The sequence below is a fragment of the Mercenaria mercenaria genome, chromosome 15 (assembly GCF_021730395.1).
Source record: "Mercenaria mercenaria strain notata chromosome 15, MADL_Memer_1, whole genome shotgun sequence".
Lineage (NCBI taxonomy): Eukaryota > Metazoa > Mollusca > Bivalvia > Venerida > Veneridae > Mercenaria > Mercenaria mercenaria.
This window is the reverse complement of record NC_069375.1, coordinates 469,724-479,939: the sequence shown is the minus strand read 5'-3', so window position 1 is coordinate 479,939 and position 10,216 is coordinate 469,724. Positions and strand designations below refer to the sequence as shown.

Here is a 10,216-nt window from a genome sequence, read left to right as displayed (position 1 = left end):
TTCCAAACGTAGATTCATGAGAAAATGTCGTTTCAAATTTGCTTCCTCAAAACCCAGTGCTATAGTGTTTGATGCTTATATATACATATTATGGTCTACGGAAGACCCCTTGTAATATCCCGTATGTAATAAAGGGGTCTAGCGAAATTCTATTAAAAATGAAATAACATCTAAACTTAATACAACTTATTTCAACAGGCTTGTTCAAAAGAATACGAAAGTCGTTTTCTTTTTCGCGTTTTGTAAGAATGATACTTTTCTCGCCACTCTATGTATTTCATTTCATAGACCAGGTTAAATAAAAGATAATTGCATTCAAATGCGAAGTAAACATATTATAATTATTGACATTGTATTCTTATTTGGTAAACATATTCGATCAGGAATTTACTCAAGTTTACAGATCATTAGACTTGTAACGAGAAATATGCATGAGTTCTGCAGTAGGAACATTACGCGATTTTAGGACCACAGTAATATTCCTCCAAAGAACGAGTGCAAAGTTTCAATGCAAATCTAATGATCTTTTATTACATACGCATTTGCACTTAAATTTATTACATGAATGATACTCTGTTATCAAGCAGAATGAAATTGAAAATGACTCCGATAAATAACTTTTAAACGCAACAACATGTATGAAACTGACGTAACAAATGGCTTCACACACTCGATATGAAATTTGAACGTCAATTTAGAAATATATTGACATTTCAAGTTCCATTAAATTCAACGGAGGTTTTAGATGAATATGTAATAATATATTTCATAGATATAGCAAAACAGAAAACAGTTCATTCAGCCACTATCCGATGTAGTTGTGAATGAAGATGATTTTGTAGTTCTCTCTTGTGAGTTGAACACAGCTGAAAATCAAACTGAGTGGCGGAAAAATGATGAACCGCTTTTTGAAACGAAATCTATCAAGGTTCTAGCAGATAAAGGCTATCACTGGTTGGTGTATGCAGGAGCAATTCCAGAAGATACTGGCAAATACTCATGCATCTGCAATGATGTTTCGACGTCAGCTTTCATTAAAGTCTCAAGTATGTAAAATTATCTAAATATATTTTAATACTAGATATTGCTTGGAATTTTGATATTGGCAGAAACTCCATAAACACAAAATGTAAACCCTAAAAAGAAGGCCCTGTATTGCTCATCCAAACCTGTTTTTTAGATTTTGTTATTAAATTCGAAATTATAGAGCATAATTAATCGCATATTTATATTAAAACAGAACAAGACTTTAAGGTGGTTCAAGCTTAACATATAGATGTTGACGGACAGGTCAAAGAAAATAGGGATGTTTTCTCTCGTTTGCACTGTTAACGCACACACTAAGAGCCCAAAAAGGTTCCATAACAACACAGACATCACACAAACATCCCGAGCAGTTGCTGTTTCAGAAGGTCTGGAGCATAAACGTATTATTCGAAATGCACGGTTTAAAGATGACGGATTGTACGTTGTACAACATTAACAGTAAAGGGTAAGTTTGTTTGTTTTGGGTTTAACGCCGTTTTTCAACAGTATTTCAGTCATGTAACGGCGGGCAGTTAACCTAACCAGTGTTCCTGGATTCTGTACCAGTACAAACCTTTTCTCCGCAAGTAACTGCCAACTTCCCCACGTAAATCAACAGAGGTGGAGGACTAATGATTTCAGACACAATGTCGTTTATCAAATAGTCACGGAGAACATACGCCCCGCCCGAGGATCGAACTCACAACCCCGCGATCCGTAGACCAACGCTCTACCTACTGAGCTAAGCGGGCGGGCTTAAGATATATATATATATATACCGACTTGATTGCGCATTTAAATTTTATTCAGAGATGGTATTGCAACACATGTAAAGTGTTACAGATTTTATTATTTTTGTACCTATTCTCTTTAGAAAATATTTTAAAATTTCTCACTAAACTCTTCTTTACAAATTATAAATTCACAGGCGAAGCTGATCCATTAGTAAAGGAACAGCTATCAGGAAAGCTTTTCTCCAGCTGTCGAAGAGGTGTTCTTGGTCTTACGCACCTAAAGCTTGGCCTAGAATGTATAGCAGAGAAAGAAGTGAAGAGTCGCCATTCTGAGATGTTGAAGACTCTGCCTCATTTAGAAAAACCATGTATATATTGTAGTGCAGCCAGTCTTTATCCCTTGCACAACAAGAAACAGTGTTACAGAAAACGAAACAAAAATAAGTGTCTATGTTCAGGTTCTCAATATAATAGGCGGCCGTGTCCTAATGGGGGATACTGCAGTCAGCTTAATGACCAAATAGTTTCCGATCATCGGTTCGAGCATCCTGAATTGGAAAATACCCAACTTGACCGATGGAACTCCGATCCATGGTGTGTGGCAACTTGCTATATAAATACCAAAGGCTACAAAGGGAATGGTTTTTCTAAAGAAGTTGACTGCGCAGGACTGCTGAGTTTGTTCATGAACAAAACAGATGTCAGTTATGGTGTATTTGATATAGTGACATCTATTATTTTATTTTTGTTAAGATTAGTTAACTTTTAAAATGATACAACTCATCTGTACATTCTTAAATATTTTTCCTACTGCTTCAGTTAGAAAAATAAAATTGTAGATTATAAGACATTCCGTACATGTAAGTAATAAAGACAATGTGTAATGCGTGTTACAAACGCGTAATTTCTCTATTTTGCATAATTAAACATACAAATTTATCTATTATACATGCAATACTTTTTGTTGTTTTTTGTAGTATATTTGTATCAGATAAAGCCATTTCATCCAATGAAATACATATTTACATTGAATATTCTATAGATATAGATAGATATTTATTGTTATTGTTTTAGGCGAGAACAACTCGCAGTGAGATACTGCACAATGCAAACTTTGAACTGTCGGAGGGCAGACTTCATGAATGTTTAGATAATTTCAAAGATGTTCTGGAATTCAAAAACACTGCTAATGAGGTTGTTCTTGCAAATGATGAAAACGCAAAAAAAAACTTTGAAAGCTGTTGACCAGGTACTTTTGATGTACTACTACCAGAGTTTTTTGTCGATTTCACTTTTTTATCTATATCAGATACTAAATTAATTTATGCTAAAAATCATTTTCCTTTTTAAATCATATATAAAGAGGGTCCACCTGATAATATAATAAAGAACCTTACATATATTAAGAATGTCAATGTTAATGCTTATAAGAGGGCCCCTTAAAACTCCCCTGAAAGTATTTACGTTGGTGTCTATTAACTGATTATGTTTTTATTTTATTATTTATTACATTGTCATATTTACATTATCATTTGAACATGAATTTTTTAGGGCGTTCAATTCCAACATCATTGTAATGTGTTATATGATTATCACAATTCAGTTCAAAAAGTTTTAAGACGATACAAATTAAAAGATTTGCACCTAATATTATCTTACCTGGTGTAAAATTAAGTAATGTATTAATATATACATGTACAACCAAATAAATGCAGAAAATAAATTACATTGTTTATTTTCTTTCTATAGTTAAAAACGCATCAAATTCATATACTTACGTCAAAAGAGATTCAAAGCTTAAAAGACCATGCAATGAAGGAAGCTGCTGATATATTTAAAGAAGCTCGGAAAAAAGTATAGATTTTATTTGCATTATTCGAAATTTTATTCTATAGATTAACTATGTATAACCAAAATGTATTGATTGGCAATACGGATATTCTATAGCGGAAAAAGATGCCTTAAATTTTTTACATACACACGGTGAGGATGCGTACACCGGATATTGCCATTAAGTGATAAGGTATTTTCCGAAAACGTGTTTATTTTTCGTCAACAAGGTAAGTAAAACACCTATTTACTATTGTATTATACTATTATAGAAGAAAAGAGCATTACTTTTAATAACTAGATACTGTGTATATGCTCTCACAAACGTAAAATGAGCCAATCTTATGAAGGAACGCTAAAATTTGTGATAAAATGGCAACTTTATCATCCGATAAATGCAGGTCGGGGACATATTTCTCCCGATATCGTCACTTATTGTCTTGTGATAAAAATTCTGAATCGTATGATTTATTTAGTAACATACAAAGAAAACATGTGCAAAATTTCAGCTTTGTAAATGTTCAAATGACGGAGAAATCGATGATAAATGAGCGTCGATGGTGTACTGTGTATTGCAAATATATGTACTGTGTATTGACCTGTATCACAATTTACTGTACTGTGTATTGTTTACATTATCGCTGAGTTTTATAGAATTAATCTTACAAAATGTACATTATCATTTCCTTTTCAAAGTACAAAACAGTAATTTCTTTAGCTCTGAAGATACGTGATGTTTTACATTGATATTTATAGCGTTTAATCTGTTGTAATTCATGTAATAAGCTCTGAACGTAACTCACAGCCACCATAGTGCAACAGTGGGCAATAGTTGTGATTTGGCTTTTCTTATTGAAAGCTTTTTGAGACCCCCCCCAGCGACAGACCGTATTTGTTAGAGGAAAAAAAACATTTTTCTGTATAGTTTAATATTCATTTCGCCCCTACGACAAAGTAAACTTACTGTCCACGTTTATTTTGTATAAAACCCTCTTTTTTTTATATTTTAAAAATGCCTTAATTAACACTTTTATGCTGTCTTCCCTAGGTTTTCTATCGTTGTTCTTTGGAAAATGAAAATAGTTGAATTTATTTTTCTAACATTGATTTTTATTTTTTTATACAGGGTTTGTCAACCCCCTGAAAACCCTGGGAAATATGTAGACATTAAGAAAAAAAAAAATTATTACCCCCGCTGCAAAAATATAATGAGATGTATATTTTTGAAAAATATGGGTGATATAGGCAAAATGTTTAGCCCCAATAGAATTATTGGGTCTTGAAATGCAAAAAACCCTCATTTTGTTAGTTTTAATTACAAGTGACAATCATTTTTTTGGTTTTTTGTTTGTTATAAAGGGGGAATCTTTTACAATCCCAAATACAAAACAATAAAAGTTTATTTACTGTGGGAATGGCATAACAAATCATCATTAGTGTCAATGTTATTGACCGATTTAAATTGAACCATTGTTAAAAAATTTAAAAAAAGGGATGGCAAACATTCAAAATTTTTTAAAAAACGCAAATATTCGAATGTGTTTTACTATTAAATATTAAAAAAAAAAAAAAAAAAAAAAAAAACGACAAATGTTTAAAAGCAAAGAAAGAACCAATGTTTTTTAACATTAAGCCAGACAGGTCCATTTCATTAGAAATGGGTTATCGTCAATGTGAACAATTTTTTTATACTTTACGTATTAAAAATTGATACAAACACTGCAAATTCTTTGTGAAACAATGGTGTAAACCGTGGTAATTAAAATGACTTTAAATATTATTAAGTACAGCTTGTTGGTGACAGGATCGAGAAACCTGTCGAGGAAATCCAAAGTCGATGATATGTATATTCGAGCCAGTGTATTCCCGTTCTTCACTAACAAGCTGTGTAACGATTTTTTCTTGCCGACAACCCTTTCTGCTATAATGATACATTTTGAATTAACAAAGCTCTTACAGTCAGACTGGAAATCCTGCAATCATTTGTTTGCCCACATTTTTAGTTTTAAAAATTTATTAACGCAGCCTTTAAAGCACAATGACCTGTATTTTGATTAATCAAGAACAAAAACCCTCACCAGATTTCACTATGTCAGAAATGTCTTGAAAATGTATCACTTTTCCTGTTAATCCTTATTTGCACAAAAATTAAAATGACCCTAAAACTTACTGTAAGTAACAATAGTCAATTCCTTTGTGTTGCAATGATTTAATTTAAACTCATTCGGGCCTAACCCCGTGAAAATCCGTAATATAGAAAAGGGGCTTCAAGTCGGACCCTTATTAATGCGTGATGATACGATATAGCGTAAGTGGGTCCCGTTTAAATGCGTGATCAACCCTTTTTAAAAAACCCGTTTGTTTTGGGTTTAAAAATTTAAAAAAAAAGGGGCTTTCCCAAATATTTACCCAATAATAAAAGCTTTAATTCGCAATGAAAACTTTTTGATTGGAAAAGTAAAATCTGTTTATTTTATGAAAATGGGGGGTTTTCAAAACGAAAAAAAAAACAAAAATTGAAAACATGGCGGTTTCAGACAATGATTTTTCGGATATAACGACACAAAAAAGGGAATTATGATGGGTTTTAATGAAACCTGAATGATTAGATATTTTTGTCTAGGACGATGATTCTGACGACGATGTGCCTTTAGTTGATTTAATTCAGGACAGAAAGTAAACCCGAGGACGGGAATGGGTGGGGTCAAGAATGGAGTGCAAATTTTAGCCGATAGATTAACGTTTTCAGGGGAAAACCCCGGGACCTTCCGGTTATGGATGTAAAAAACTGAAAGGGTTTTTTTTTTAATTTTATTATTCACATCCCAAATATTCAACAAATCGGGGATGAGACAACAATTATGCAACAAAAAAGACCGGGGAAAAACCCTGTGAAAATGGAGGAACTTTAAATTTTGGGGAAAAAAGAGCCTATCTTGATTTCAGATTTGATGGGATTTTGCAGCCCAAAATTTTGGTAGTACGGGGGTATGATCCTATGTTTAGTCCATGTGGAATAAAAAGAGAATGAACGGATCGGTATGATAAAAATCAGTAAGTTTTCCCACGTAGTGAACATCATAAATGCGGCAGCGGAAAACCAGCCATGACAAACTTTCAATGTTCGACCGATTCTTGAAGCCGTGCGTGTAAATTTGATGGCCAATTATAAACCGCACCGTAAAAGACAGTTGATGGGGCTAGATTGAAAAAAAACCGGCGCTTGGGATTAAAAGAATATTGCCAATGAACCCGACTAAACGTGGGATCAAAGTGGGGGTAAGGGCGGCCTCACAATGGATATGTGAATGACATTAAAGTTTTTAGGTAAGGAGAACCGTGACAAAGACAAGGGTTTAGGGAGCGATTTGTGAGGGTTTTTAGTAAAAACCAATTTTTAAATCGCGGACTCTTTTGTTTTGACATTTTTTCACTACGGTAGGACATTCGGGGAATTAAAACACGCACGGGGGGAAACATTTAGACCAACAGAGGGAATCTTCACGTGCAGAAAGGAAAAGGTTTCGACAGCTTGGGGACAAGAAAACCGTATTCATTTATCTACAAACTTCCCACAAACCCCGAGGACAACGTTAACGGGAAAAGACGGAAGCAGAAAGATGTTTCTTGCCCGGAGTCCCAGAAATTACACAAAGTACATAACGGTGTTGACCAGCGGATCGGCTACGGGGGAATGTACGTCTACGCGCAGTAGCCAATGGTGGAAAAAATTTTTTCTGGGTTTTTTGTTGATCTTTCCAATTGGACCTATTTCTGTGAAGGAATCACCCAAAACACCAAAGAAGCAAGAACAGGAAAACCTAAGCCCTGACCAAATGGATTTTTTGAAAGAAAATCGCAACAGCTAAAATTGGGGACTTTATGCAGAAAAGGGGAAAGCGACGTGTCAAGGGAAAAAATTCAGCTAAAGGAGGGTTGTGGCCGGTAAATTTTGGGAAAAAGGGGAACCTGTAAGATGTGTTCAAAAAAAGAAAGCGACCGAAACAAATATGGGTGTGAAGGAGCGGAGGAATTTTTTGTGTTTAGTGCTATAAGCCGTACCACGTTGAAAAATTTCCCGGGCGATTTTGGAATAGGTCAAAAAAGTTTAAATAAATTAAATCTTGAACATCAAGAGGGGTTTTAATTCATTAACAAAATATTTTAAAAAAAATAAATATAAATAAAAAATCTTAAATTTAGCTTAACTTCTCTATTTTCAAAAGTCTGTGTAGTATAAGCCGCTCTGAGAAAACCTAAACAAGTGATTTCGGACCCGCATGGATCTAGCCGACTGGCCCTAAGGCGCAGTCTGATCTAGATCCATGTGGTCGCAGACGCGTTTGTTGGGTTTTCTCTGGCGCGGCCCCTTATGGTTCTCTTACCGTCATCAAAAAGAATGACATTTTTATGTAAAAAATTTTTCATTTAAGTCTATAAATTTTTTATCTTTCTACATTTTAAAAAAAATTTAAATAATTACTTCCGTCTTGAAAAAGTGTGAAAAATTTGAAATGTGTTTTATTGGCCAATGCGTTTTCGCGACTAGTTATCAAAGTGAAATTTTGGCGTTTTCATTTTTCGATATGTGGAAAAATACAGGAAAATTAAAGCGCAAAGGAAAAAATTTAGTGAACATCAAAAGGGGTTTTGGGAGCAAATTTAAAAAAATTTAAATACCCCTTTTCCCAAAAAAAACCCCCCAAAAAAAAAAAAAAAAAAAAAAAAAAAAAAAAAAAAAAATACACATATATATTGTACATTTCTGTATATAAGTGAAAAGTTTTTTTGAACACATGCCAGATCTTTATTTTAAATAATTTTACTAATGATATATATACATTTTAAAATAAGCTTTTTTACATTTTTTTTATATAAAATTAGAAAAAAACTACCCCGCTTCTTGAAAAATGTGTTTTTCAATGAAAAAAAAAAGAAAATAAGTGCAAAGTCTGTGAAATCAGGAAAATTCAGTTAATTGTGCGTGTTTTGTGTTTATTCAGCCTTGGAAATTAATTAAATCAAAATATATTGGATTAACTTACATCACAAAAAAGGACAAAGATGCCCAATATGCTATGAAGTTTGGGGAGTCTGTATTTCATATACCCCGTTACAACCTTTTTTGCATGGGATGTCATGTTGTTCAAAATCCTTGTACAGGGTTTATCAGTTTACATTTTGCTGTGACTCCCCTTAAAAACCCTTGACCTTTTCGAGAAAGTTTTCAGGCCCGAAAAGGTTTAAAAAAAGATTTTAACATCCGTGTCTGCCTACAGAGTTATTTCGCTTTTTTAAAGACTAAATTTTGTCACACTTCACAACCTAAACAAAGTAAAGATAAAGAAAACGGCAAGAAAATACTAAATTACTCTTGGGAAAAGAGTCTGTCTCGGGGGGTAATGATAATCTGACTTGATTCAGTTACGTCGCGATGCGGCAGCCACTTTGTTTTCATAAAAAATTCATTTAAAATGTATTAGCAGTAGGGAATATATCCTGTCCCCACGTGAGTTTTTATTGACCTAGAAATGAAAAAAAAAAATTTGTGGGATGCGGAAAACATTTGTCTTAAAACTCGGATTTAAAATCAAGACGATCACAGATGAATCTGAGTAAAGAGAAATACTAAAATGCAGAAAACAATCAACTGTATACATTTTCGTAAAAAGCATCAATCAGTCGCTATGATGAAATTAATTTTCGCAAAATGAAACGAGTAAAAGCAAATGAAGACAAGTAGTGTATTTAAGCAGTATTTCTTTATTTTTCTTATTCAACCCCTTTGGGGTTTTGGGTACCATTTGACTAAAAAATTCCTTCTAAGTTAAGTTTAGTCTTCAAAATGCTGCCAGCTTTTGCGTTTGGAAGTTTTCACGCCATCTCTGTTATTTAAGAAGTCGGGTACGTGCAATGTTTTTTGCGGGAAAAACCCACTTTCTTGTATGTACGGGCTACTCCTTGTAAGATGTAAAATAAAAAATTAAATCTAAAAGAAGTCAGTTACGATAATTTTAAAAATAAAGATGAACAATTTTATGCAATGACTGGTCTCTTAATACATCAATATTTTAATCATTTTGGTGTAAACGTAATAGAATTTTTGCGTGACAGGGGGTTTATAAATAGATCAGCCCAAAAATTGGAATACCCAAAAAGCTATTCGTTGCCCTCGTAAAATTTAAATACATTTTAGTATAGTAAAGAAAATTTTCACAGTATTATTGAAGCAAAAATGTAATAGCAGATTTACTATAAAAAGAAAAAAAAAGAGCACTGCCCAAAAAAGAGTTTATTACGGGAGGACGGTTTTCCCCTATATTACCCCCTATACGGGACGAAATACGGGAAAAATAAAATACGGGCGTTCGGGGCTGTTATTTAAAAATCCGAAATAATAAAATTCGGATTTCCCTATACTATGAAATACGGGAAATTTTTAGTTTAAGATACCCCGTATAATTATTGAAATCGGGAAATTCTAAAAAGGGTTATACTGATCGTATACAACAGCGTATATTCCCGAATAAGTCTGGTGTAAGCACTGCGAAAAAAGGGTCAATATACGGAGTGTACGGTTCCCCGTATATTTTCGAAAATAGCGGGAAGTAAACGATGTATATACA

General features: G+C 33.4%; 1 long non-coding RNA gene across 1 annotated transcript; it reads left to right on the top strand.

Annotated features, from left to right (window-relative positions):
* Nucleotides 1-792: 792 nt before the first annotated feature.
* LOC128548661 (uncharacterized) lies at nucleotides 793-3,419 on the top strand. The gene is made up of 3 exons (XR_008367211.1): nucleotides 793-1,046; nucleotides 1,241-1,492; nucleotides 1,955-3,419. It is a non-coding gene; the product is annotated as an uncharacterized LOC128548661 (long non-coding RNA).
* The last annotated feature ends 6,797 nt before the right edge of the window (nucleotides 3,420-10,216 follow it).